We start from the raw sequence: 13,663 nt of genomic DNA on the forward strand, positions 1-13,663 counted from the left end.
TCCTTGTTTCCAATAAAGCTAGTTAAAGTCAAACGCTATTGTCTACTTATTGTGATTCTGTTGTAATAAACAAGTTTCTAAAATGATTTGAAATTTTCTTTGAGAGGTGCACACTTTTCGTCAACAAAATCAACAGATTCATGTTGTCATTCCCAGTCTTTGTTTCTTGTATTCCACATATACTTTCACCTTTTCCTAATTTCTGCGATTTGATATCAAAAGTAAAGGGTCTGCAGTATAACTTTCCTTTCTTTATTTAAAATAAATGAGCTACCATATTCATTTTCATGTTTCATTAATAAGCAACCATTAGTTTTATCCTAACCTCCTTGACATGAGCTGCAGAATTTTAAAGGAAACATTTCCCTTAATGGCAATATCTCATATGTGTAAGGGTTTTCATGTATTTTTTAATATTAAATGAAAGATTCTGCACTGCCTTTACTTAATAAAATGCATTGAATGTTAAGTTGTTTGTGGAAATATGTATGTGGCTATTCCTTTAAAGGCCAACCTGATTCTCCATGAATGAGTTTTGACGCACATAAATGTTAAATGATCAGACCATTGTACAGTCAAACAATACTTTTAAAAATTTTACTTTAGAAATCTAACTGCATCCTAGGCTTACGTTTCGTGTAACCAATAAGAAATTATTTGTATGAAAAGTTGTATATTTCTTGCTTCAATGCATAGACCCCACTTAATAATTTAAGACAGAGTAATATGAAATGGCGCATCCTTCAACGGTTAAATTGAAATTGAGAGGAAATGTCTTAACTATTTAGAAGAAATTCATATCACATTTTACAACCGTGTCAGACAGGAAATTTCTGAGGAATTAGGAAAGTTAAAATAAAATAATAACGGAAATGATGTAAATATGAATATATGTATCATATCATAATATGTTCACTGAAATTAATTTTAATGTTTGATATCACATGTTAGTTGAGGAAAACAATTACATCAATAATTTGAAACTTCTGAAATATTCATTTCAAAATGAAAGATAAAATCTTTTAGTAGTATACCCAAGAACACAAAGTTATTTTGCTAATCTGGTTATAAGGAGATGCCATATACGGAACTATATTTCTCTCTTTGACATCTTAAATGCCTCTCTATAAAATATATGACAAGAAATTGTATATGTGCGTTCATCTATCCTTGCTAAAATTGTGTGTGTCAGTCAGCGTTTTTAAAATGACAGAATAAAGACACACTGGCTCAAAAAGAAGTCAGAAATAATGCTAAATTAGTATACTTATGCACATTTATTAGATTTATTATTCGTGCCCATGTGTTTACCAACCTTTTGTTATTTCTAGCAGTAAACAACAACACTTCTAAGAAACGGTGAAGATTGCAGGTCTGAATGTGCAATAAATTTGACAGTATAAGCAATCATAAATAGTGCGTCAAAACGTATACCGCGTCATATCTGATGTCCGGAGGATACTGTTAGTCAGATTTTATATAATTAAAATACATTAAAATTTTAATTAATACACAATCTAATTTTCATTACATCAACTTAATATACATATAATACATTATATTTCGACATTTGATGCTAACTTGCTCTTTAGTGTATTTTGTTATTTAAGTGTCAACCTAGACTAAATTGTGTAGGAGAGGGTGAATATAACATTAAAATCTGCTGTGGGCTTGGCTCGAAAAAAGATTTTTTCATCCATTCCAGGTGTGGCCTCGAATTCTGTAAGTCTCATTCTTCTTTTCAATTTTGGAATATGACTTTTTCTATTTTCTTTAATTTGATCTAAAATTAATCAGTCTTATTTTAACTGCCCTTTCTATATTTATAAAAAATGAGCTATTATAATGATTATCATGTTTCATGAATAAGTATCCCTGAGTGTTTTCCTAACCTCCTTAGGCATGAGCTGAAACATTTCCCTTAATTGAAATAATCTAAATGTGTAGGGCTTTTCATGTAATTATTACTGTTAAATCAAAGATTTTGAACTGCCTTTACATAATAAAATGCACTGAATGTTAAGTTGTTTGTGGAAATTTGTAAGTGGCTCATACAAAACATCATGTAAATGTCTTCCTATATCTCAAGGTATGGGTTTTGACGCACGTAAATGTTTGATAAGAACATTGTTTAATCTATCAAGATTTTAGAACCTCTTACTACAGACAACTTATTGAGTCCTGAGTTATGTTTCATGTAAGAAGATAAGAAATGTATTTCCTGCTTTAATGAATGGTTCCCACTTATAAGTATTTTATCACAGAGTAATATGAAATTGCGCACCCTCCAACAGTTAAATTGAAAACAGATCAGAAATAATGCCAAATTATTTTACTTACGCACATTTATTAGATTTCCATTACTCGTACCCAATTGTTTACCAACCTTTTATTATTTTCTTACGGTAAACTACACTTCTAACAAACTGTAAAGACTGCAGGTATGAATGGGCCGTACAGTTGATTAAATGGTGCGCCGAAACATGTACCGCGCCATATCTGATGTAAGGACTTGCTCCGAATTTATATAATTTATTACTAAAAACCAATGTACATGTACAAAAACATATTTCGACATTTGATGCTCAATTGCTCTTTATTGTATTTTGCTGATCTGGTTATAAGGAGATGCCGTATACGGAATTAAATTTCTCACTGTGACATCTTAAATGCCTCTCTATAAGATACATGACATGAAATTGTATGTGTGCATACATCTATCCAAGCTAAAATTGTCTGTTTTAGTCAGTGTTTTTTAAATGACAGAATAAAGACGCAGTGGCTCAAAACGGAATCAGAAATAATGCTAGATTAGTGTACCTATGCACAATTATTAGATTTTCATTATTTGTATCCATGTGTTTACCAACCTTTGTTATTTTCTAGCAGTAATCAACATCACTTCTAAGAAACGGTAAAGGCCTGAATGTGCAGTAAATTTGACAGCATTAGCAATCATAAATAGTGCGTCTAAACGTATGCCGCGTCATATCTCATGTCTGAAGAATACTGTTGGTCATATTTTATATAATTAACATACATACATTAAAAACTGTTTATGTAATACACTATCTAATTTTCATTACATAAACTCAGTATACAGGTATAATTGCATGTTTCGACATTTGCTCTTTAGTGTATTCTGGTGTTTTATGAGATCTTCGGTATCAACCTAGACTGAATTGTGGGGGAGGGGGTATATATAACATCTGCAGTGGTCTCGGCTCGAAATAGATTTTTTCATCCATTCCAGGTGTGGACTTTCATCTACTGTCCACATTAAATACGAACCTTTACCTTTTTAAAATGACTGACATGTTAACAATTCTTTCATCATGAGCATATAAGTCTTATTCTTGTTTTAAGTTGGAATATCCGCCCCCATGGACAATGGATATACTTATTTGGTCATCATCATCATCATTTTGAATAATAGCCTCAGTCTAAAAGAGTATACACGCGATTTGATTAACATAGTATACATGCACAGCCGCAAGTGACAACTATCTACATCTAAAAGACTAAAAGTCTCTCTTTCTTCACTGTTTAAAATACTAATAAAAAGAAGTCTGGCGTTTAGAATGTGTTGATATTTCCTAGAACAGCATTTAAGCCCTCTAGCATAGGTTAATTTAAGGCACTTTGGGTGTGGCGGTTCCAAAGGACAACAGTGGCTTGGAAGAAGCTGTGATGGTAGACAGATTTGCTAAAGAAGATTTGGTTGTACTGTTTATTGAAATGTCTGGCTGATCTTCATTGCCGCAGAGGAGGATCAGGAATAATGTCAAGATTTACCCTACCACTTTGTACAAGATGGTTACTCTGAAAATATTACGTATATGCTGAAGTGTGTCCCACTGGAGTTCATGGAGTATATTCGAGACTGAATTTGTTCGTTGATAGTAGTTTTGGACGAACCTTGCAGCTGTTTGCAGAGTTATTTCCAGCTGGCTGATGTTGCTGTCAGCGTAGGGGAACCACACAGTGGAAGCATACTCCACCGTTTGACAAACATAGGTCTTGTAGGCTGTTGCTTTGGCACTTAGTTGACGTGAGCGGATGTTCTTGTGGATGAATGCCATGGTGGAGCTGGTCTTTTTGGTGATATTATTTATATGGGTTTTCCAATAGAGATCGGATGTGATGGTGACTCAGAGATATTTAGCGCCTTCTGTAGGTTTCAGCCGGGTTCCATGGATGTTGTTTGTGAAGTCAATTTTAATTCATTTGTTTATAACTTAACACTTGTAATCTTGCAAACAATCAAGATCGCGTAAAAGATGTCGAGCGTCTTCCTGGCTCCTGATTTGTCTGTACATTAGACAGTCATCTGCACAAAGGCGGACTGTTGGTCTGACTCTCGAAAACAAATCGATGATGTACGTTAGGAAGAGAAAAGGGCCAAGAACACTGCCCTTTGTGAAATGATGAGACAGAAGAGACTTCTGAACTAGCACTATCAATGACTACTTGTTGTGTCTGATCCAAGAATGAATGCTGCCCCTTACTCCGTAGTGTTCTAACTTCTGTAGGAGGGCGGCCATGACTAAACTTATCAAATGCCTTACTAGAATCTAGAAGAACAGCATCTATTTGATGGTTTTATCGATGCCTTCAGCCATGTCATTTATAGTGAGAATAAGTTGGGTATCACAGGAACGTTTCTTTTGAAGCCATAGCTTGTTGTTGGAGTCACAATGAGACATGTTGCGGAGGAAGATTAAGTGTTCTAGAGATTACAAATTATAGAGGTCAAGGATCCTTATCCTTGTTTCCAATAAAGCTAGTTAAAGTCAAACGCTATTGTCTACTTATTGTGATTCTGTTGTAATAAACAAGTTTTTAAAATGATCTGAAATTTTCTTTGAGAGGTGAATACCTTTCGTCAACAATATAAACAGATTCATGTTATCATTCCCAGTCTTTGTTTCTTGTATGCCATATATACTTTCACCTTTTCCTATTTTCTGGGATTTGATCTCCAATGTACCGGTCTGCAGTATAACTTTCCTTTCTTTATATAAAATAAATGAGCTACCATATTTATTTTCATGTTTCATAAATAAGCAACTATTAGTTTTATCCTAACCGCCATGACATGAGCTGCAGAATTTTAAAGGAAACATTTCCCTTAATGGCAATATCTCATATGTGTAAGGGTTTTCATGTATTTTTTAATGTTAAATGAAAGATTCTGCACTGCCTTTACTTAATATAATGCATTGAATGTTAAGTTGTTTGTGGAAATATGTATGTGGCTATTCATTTAAAGGCCTACCTGATTCTCCATGAATGAGTTTTGACGCACATAAATTTTAAACTGATCAGACCATTGAATAGTCAAACAATACTTTTAAACATTTTACTTTAGAAAACTAACTGCATCCTAAGCTTACGTTTCGTGTAACCAATAAGAAATTAGTTGTATGAAAACTTGTATATTTCCTTCAATACATAGACCCCTCTTAATAATTTAAGACAGAGTAATATGAAATGGCGCATCCTTCAACAGTGAAATTGAAATTTAGAGAAAATGTCTTAGCTATTTAGAAGAAATTCATATCACATTTTACAACTGTGTCATTTAGACAGGAAGTTTCTGAGGAATTAGGAAAGTTAAAATAAAATAACAACGGAAATGCTGTAAATATGAATACATAAATCGTATCATTATATGTTCACTGAAATCAATTTTAATGTTTGATATCACATGTTATTTAAGCAAAACAATTACATAAATAATTTGAAACTTCTGAAATATTTTTTTTTCAAAATGAAAGATAAAATCTTATAGTAGTACACCCAAGCACACAAAGTTATTTTGCTAATCTTGTTATAAGGAGATGCCATATACGGAACCATATTTCTCTCTGTGACATCTTAAATGCCTCTCTATAAAATATATGACAAGAAATTGTATATGTGCGTACATCTATCCTTGCTTAAATTGTGTGTGTCAGTCAGCGTTTTTCAAATGACAGAATAAAGACACACTGGCTCGAAAAAATATCAGAAATAATGCTAAATTAGTATACTTATGCACATTTATTAGATTTTCATTATTCATACCCATGTGTTTACCAACCTTTTGTTATTTTCTAGCAGTTTACGACAACACTTCTAAGAAACGGAGAAGATTGCAGGTCTGAATGTGCAATAAATTTGACAGCATAAGCAATCATAAATATTGCGTCAAAACGTATACCGCGTCATTTCTGATGTCAGGAGGATACTGTTAGTCAGAATTTATATAATTATAATACATTAAAATTTTAATTAATACCCAATCTAATTTTCATTACATCAATTCAATATACATATACAACATCATATTTCGACATTTGATGCTCACTTGCTCTTTAGGGTATTTTGATGTTTCATGAGATATTTAAGTGTCAACCTAGACTGAATTATGTAGGAGAGGGTGAATATAACATTAAAATCTGCTGTGGGCTTGGCTCGAAAAAGATTTTTCATCCATTCCAGGTGTGGCCTTTCGTCTACTGTCCTCATCCAATAAGAATATATACCTTTTTTTAAATGCTTGATATGTAAATAATTCTTCAGGAGCAAATCTGTAAGTCTCATTCATCTTTTCAATTTTGGAATATGATTTTTTCTATTTTCTTCAATTTGATCTAAAGTAATCAGTCTTATTTTAACTGCCCTTTCTATATTTATAAAAAATGAGCTATTATAATGTTTTTCATGTTTCATGAATAAGTATCCCTGAGTATTTTCCTAACATCCTAAGGCATGAGCTGAAACATTTCCCTTAATTGAAATAATTTAAATGTGTAGGACTTTTCATGTAATTATTACTGTTAAATAAAAGATTTTGAACTGCCTTTACATAATAAAATGCACTGAATGTTAAGTTGTTTGTGGAAATGTGTTAGTGGCTCATACAAAACATCATGTAAATGTCTTCCTGTATCTCAAAGTATGGGTTTTGACGCACGTAAATGTTAAACTGATAAGAACTTTGTTTAACCTATCAAGATTTTAGAACCTTTCACTACAGACAACTTATTGAGTCCTGATTTATGTTTCATGTAAGAAAATAAGAAATGCATTTCCTGCTTTAATGAATGGTTCCCACTTAAAAGTATTTTATCACAGAGTAATATGAAATTGTGCACCTTCCAACAGTTAAATTGAGAAGAAATCAGAAATAATGCCAAATTATTTTACTTACGCACATTTATTAGATTTCCATTACTCGTACCCAATTGTTTACCGGCCTTTTATTATTTTCTTACGGTAAACAGCACTTCTAAAAAACTGTGAAGACTGCGGGTATGAATTGGCTGTACAGTTGACTGAATGGTGCGCCAAAACATGTTCCGCGCCATATCTGAAATGTCACTCATGTTAGGACTTGCTCCGAATTTATATAATTTATTAAATTAAAACTTTAATGTAATACACTATCTTGTTTTCATTACATATACATGTACAAACACATCTCCAAATGTGATTTAGTATTTTTTCATGTCTTATTAGGCCTTTTTACATGAATCAGCCTAAACTGGACGTTGCGGATGGAAAATATCATTTGTCGTTAGCTCGTCTTGAACAAAGGTGTTTCGTCAATTTCAGTTATGGTATTTCGCCGACTGCAAACAATAAATAAGAAACTTAACTTTTTTTAATATGTAAACAATTCTTCATTGTGAACAAATCTCCTGATTCTTGTTTTCCATTACGCTTCAGAATCATAACAATGCGTTTATTAATACCGATATTGTTATTGGATCCCAATCTTTGTTTTTAAATTTTCTAAGTTGAGATCAAACATTTTGCAAACAAAATGCTATTTTCAGCTTATGGTGATGCTGATGTAGTAAACTAGTTTTTTCTACATAATATAAATTTTCTTTGAGCGATGAAAACCCCTCCTTCCCACCCCAGCATTATAAACAGATTCCTGTTATCAACCACAGCTTTGATTTTGTGTCAGATTTAATCATTTTCATGTTTCTTGAATAATCATCCCATAGTTTCATCTTAACCTCCTTTACATGAGCTACAGAATTTGAAAGGAAACATTTCCCTTAATGGCAATATCTCAAATGTGTAAGGGTTTTCATGTAGTTACCAATGTTAAATGAAAGATTCTGCACTACCTAAACATAAATAAAATGCACTAGATGTTAACATATGTAAGTGGCTCATACAAATCTTCATGTAAATATCGCTACTGCTGCTGTGCCGGTCTGTTTGAAACGTTTAAACAATGTTTTCTCTCAATAAATTGGTTTCAAGAGCTTTTTATTCCTACCAAAATGCTATTGCAAATAACAACAATACAACTCTTAGTTATTAAGCAATCAATTGAAATTCAACATTAAAAGTACGCTATCATTTCCCTAAAGCTTACAAAATATCATACAGTGTATTCTCATTAACTAAATCCCAAGAAACAGGAAACTGGATAAATATCTGTTATATACCCCTTTGCAATGTCCAGTTCAAGTTCTGCTGGACTAGTTGGGTACTTTTCGTGTACAAGGTCATTTTGACTATGTGTGACCTCTCTGATGATTTAACACTGGAGTTAAAACACAAATTACATGTTGAATTTACACCCATGGTCACAGATTGTAAAGGGCATTTTTCAATTCCTAAATGGTTACTAGTTGCATGAAGAATTAAGCATATAATCTTCTGTCACGTTATAAAAATTGATTCAAATCTTGCTTCTTTATTTTTACCACTATTAGCACTGTGCATAAGTACCCAGCAAGGTTTAAGGTAACAACAGATCCTACTCTTGATGATTTATGTTTATCGTCATATAGAAGAAAAAGCTATCCAAAAGGTCAAAGGTTTTGGGCAGAAATCTTTTGATTACAGTGGATTCTGCTTAGTGGAACTGTTTTTTGTTTTTAATAAATACATTTCTTGCTCCTGTGTACTGAAGTATGAATTTTACCATATCAGCACTGTTCGTAAGTATCAAACTAGGTTCGAGTTAATGACAGATCCTACATACCGCTTATGAAATTATCTGTCACAAAGTGTTGGGAATGACAGAACCATCTCCTGATAAGGAACACAGATATGGGACAGCTTGACATCTGACTATCTAACAAAAATTAAAAGAAAATGCAAAACAATAGTTAATGTTTACTTGCATAAAAACAAAAAGCAAAAGTACCTACTATCATTAAATGTTTAAACAGTTTAGTCAAGATAATGTGAAAGTCTGTCATACAGTTACTTCAAACAAAACATTTCTGATGCATGGTGAATTGCAAAGCTTGTTGAAGATAGCAAATTTTAAGTTAACTTCATATTATCATAAATATTTGTTTGTGGTACATCCGTAAATGCAGAGTGATTTATGTATGTGTCATTCTTAAAATATTAGAGTTCTTTAGAGAGATACATTAAATCTTTTTAACTTAAGTTTCCCTTAACATTTAGCCGTGTCAATATGCAATTATCTTTGTTAATATATTTGTCATTACAAGAAAATAATGTCGGAATTTATATTCATTATATTATGGTTTGTTTACAGCCATGTTGAATACACAACTGTAAGCGTTTTGTTACAATAAAGCCTTAATAATCAAATATAAACATAATTTTTACTTCAAAATGAATGTGAAATATAATTAGCTTATCCATTTGGTTTTCAATACAATCGTCATAGAGTTTAATTCCAAATTTCTTTTTGTGTGACTTTCGCTTTCGTAGCAACGTTTGTAAGCATAAAATGTCTTATATTTTATTTTTACTCCAAATAGAAAGAAATGTTATTGAAAGGTCTATAAACAATGTTTCAAGTTCAGTCAAAAGTAAAGTTTTATGTTTTCCATGTCATACTTTAAATCACAGCTGTCATGTACAATGTAGAAATAACGCTACAAATTAAGAAGGGAAAATATAACACAAAGAATATGTAAATAATTTGCTTATTTTTGCTAAACAAGGTCCTTATGTTATAATTGCATGATGAATTACTGTTTAAGAAAAATAACAACGGTATACAAAATGCATTTTGACAATAACTGTAAACAAACCAAAAACTATCCCTGGCTTTCGCAAATTCAAGCACTCCATGTAGCTGATGATGTAGATTTTAAAGGAGCTATTTAGGTCTAACATTATGGGAAAATTCGGACCGGAGCTACCAAAATACCTTGCTTTTCCCAATGCTTACGTTATATTACTTTTACTGTTTTGTTATACAAAATATTTTCATTGGTTATTGTTTAATATATTTTGAATCTTGTAATTGAATAACGTTTGCTGTGTTTTATACAAGATAAAAGGTAATGGAAAATAAAAGTAATCTAAACTATTTAAATGAATATACATTCCAGCAGTGTTTACCTTCATTTTCTAGTTACTTCTCTAATCTATACATAGGTGTATTGATTTGCAGTTGTCATGTGATGTATATAGTTGTCAATCAACTTTTCTCTTTAGGAATTTGATTTGGAAGGCGTTGTTTCTCGTCATTATAATGTTTAAAAAAATCAAATAAGTAATGTACTTACGCCAGCTCTTATCATTACATTAAAACAGTGAATTATTAAAAGTGTAGCTGGGCGATTCTCATTTCAGTTGAAGTTACAGAAGTGTCTAGGTGTCTATTTTGTTTAAGATTTCTTACATTTTTCATATAGGTTTGTAAGAAATTAGATCTTAGACAGTGTAGTATTTTCTGTAAAACATAACAATGATGGATAACGGTTATAAAATGAATTCAGAGTTTTGCTACAAAATATGAATAAGCGGTAAGTGATAAGATTTGTTTTCATTTTGTTCTTCATTTTTATTATTATCTAATATTATACCAGATTTGTTGAGCGCCCTTTTCATATGAAATATACGTTCTAGGGCGCTTTAATTTTAATTAAACATGTGACATATCGCAGATATGTAGGAAAATCACAAAACATGACATATGCAATCATAAAAAATGAAACTGAAACTGAATAATTTGATTTCTCACTTATTTTGAACGGTAAACTGTTTAAAATTTACAGGAATATAAAGAAGGAATAAAGGTTAATATGTCATCAATTTAGATTTATTTGGCTAGTCACGATGATATAAAAACGAGGAAATTAGCTTTTATTTTATATGGAAATTTCAATTAAAATGTTTTTTTAAAAAACACTAAAACTACAAAATAAAAGAGGACAAACTGAGACTAAACTAATGTTTTGTAACCGACTTCTGTATTCTGCGGAACATGATAAAATAACTTGAATTTGCTGCCAAGTGAAGCTTTATCCGAAGCTCAGTTGCAATTTGGACACAAATTCTCACCAAACAAACGTTAGGCCAGGGTTAATTCATACGAGCCATAACGCCACTTGATAGAAATATCTAGGTAGCCGTCTCCTCGACAATCAAATTCTACAACATTCCTTTTTAAATGCAGTATTCCTTAATTTAAGTGCATGAATCTAAAACCCTACAAAAAACCCTATGGATGAGTCAGTTTCCGTTTCCGTTTCCTTTAGCGATTCCGTTATAAAAACTTCTTGTGGTAATTACAAATGCAATTCTAAAGGTCTCACATAGATAATAAAAGCTCTTTTAGATAAAAGCCGCTGTCCAATATATATTTTAGTAGTTGTTCTTAAATACAATATGACATTTGAAAAAAAAATAAAAAGGCTTGCAATTTTTTTCGTCACAGACCTAATAAAAGAAAGAATATATATCGCTAGGTCTTGCCCTTCATTTCGCATGCCGGTAAGGTAAGAGGCCCCTAAACTGTATGCAAAATATTTGCGACTTGCACACTCTGTTAGCTATAGTTGATTGCAACAATTTACATTTTAAATTACAGAAACATAAACGATGAAAAACGATTGTTTTGACTTTGAAAACATTAAGCTAGTAACATACAAAAATGCTGCAGTTGTTGCCATTTCATTTCGAACTTGTGTGCTTAATATGAGCATTAGCTTAGCTTTTAATGTACCTATATCAATAAATACTGAAATATGAAATGAGCGCAATGCTCAGGCAAACTTTTGAAACCATTAATCTCTGCAATAGCTAAATGAGATATTTATTAATGAAGTACATCAGAAATTTATTTTAAATCTTTATTCATATATACCGCGGGACATAAAGTCATAAAAATAAATTAATAAAACTATCATAGTTTGACTTTGATTCAGTTTGCAGAAGTATGAAGTTATCAAACATATTTTCAAATTAATTGACATTATTTACGTTGCATACGTAAAAAGAAAACGTACCTATTAAATAATTATGTCTGTATGTACTGAAAGTGAAACCGTTCCTTGTGGCATTAAACATTTAAACTGCATTCGATTGTATTTTATGACATTTTATTTCAACAAACCTGTCAAGTAAACGGTTGCCTAAATATATCAATTACAAGTTTTATTAATTATTATGATTTATATAATATATTGTTTGAAGATACATATTGCATACAATTTGAATGCATAGACACAGCAAAGAGGAATAAAATGATCTATGTTCTGAAAATACTTACGTTATCAGAAACCTTTTGCCTGTATAGGTATAATTCCAAGATTTTATTATCATTTTTATATCCTTTTAATTCCATGAAATGACTAAGATAACACACTTTTTTATCCTTTACCTCCATACATATAGCAATTTCAGAAATTAACACTTAAAACACTTATAAAACTAAACTTATTAAAGATGTACACAACACATACAGATTATTCCCTTTCATTATATTATAAGCTGTGCTAGCCGCAAAAATAACACTATTTCATTATGACTGCTTTTTCGACAGTACGATTATTTTTTAATTTTCATGGTCAGATGGAGACAGGCTACCCCATTTCGTGTCTAATAATTCAAAAATATATGAAAAAAATACATTAAGTGATAGATTTTATGATAATTTAGCTTGAAGCGCATTACGATACATGAAATTTAATATCGTGTTAACAGCTTGTTTGAAGTGTACCAACCTGTACAAGGAAAGGTTATCAGTGATTATTGAGGTGTACATGAATTTAAAATAAAAACACCCGCTTTCTCCTATTTTATGATTTTATTTACAAGTTTTAAGTGAAAATAAACTGTTGCTGATCTTCCATTTAAAGAATGAAAGTATAACTATATTTATTTACAATGAATTTGTATAGGGTTATACAGTTGTCATCGCATTAAAGCCCGTGATTAATTTATAATACCTGAACAATAAATATTGAGAAATGGTTATAAAATATATCGCAATTTTCATGTGTTTTCTTCAATCTATTTAAAACCTTTTTTTTTCTTTTTTGTTTTATTGCGAAATTTTAGTATTTTATGGCAGTGACATTAATGAATAATGGAAAACACCGGTGATAAAGGGAGACTGCTGCTGTAAAAAGGAATATATGCTATGGTTTGAATTATTGTTCTTGTTAAGTAAAGTAAGTAGGTAAATAGATTATAAAAAGGAAAGGAGACCATTATGCGCAGGCTGTAAATGTTTTATAAATATTTTACTCTATATTAATAGCCTTTTCATGGTGTAAAACCTTTATAAAAGAAGAAAATGCCATTTCTCGGTATTACTCTAAACATTTTTGTTAAGAGTAAGTTTTTTGAAAATGAACTGAAATTTATATCTAAAAAAATATATGTTCATTTGCATGTACATAACTGGCATTGGAGTTAACGGGCTTAGTTT

At 31.3% G+C, this 13,663-nt stretch overlaps 1 long non-coding RNA gene across 1 annotated transcript in view; it reads right to left on the reverse strand.

The window, feature by feature from the left end:
• LOC123552571 (uncharacterized) overlaps positions 1–12,905 on the reverse strand; it is a 64,160-nt gene extending 51,255 nt beyond the window's left edge. The window contains exon 1 of the long non-coding RNA XR_006686648.2: positions 12,500–12,905. This is a non-coding gene — a long non-coding RNA (uncharacterized LOC123552571). The remainder of the gene's footprint in view (positions 1–12,499) is intronic.
• Positions 12,906–13,663: the final 758 nt, after the last annotated feature.

The sequence above is a fragment of the Mercenaria mercenaria genome, chromosome 4 (assembly GCF_021730395.1).
Source record: "Mercenaria mercenaria strain notata chromosome 4, MADL_Memer_1, whole genome shotgun sequence".
Lineage (NCBI taxonomy): Eukaryota > Metazoa > Mollusca > Bivalvia > Venerida > Veneridae > Mercenaria > Mercenaria mercenaria.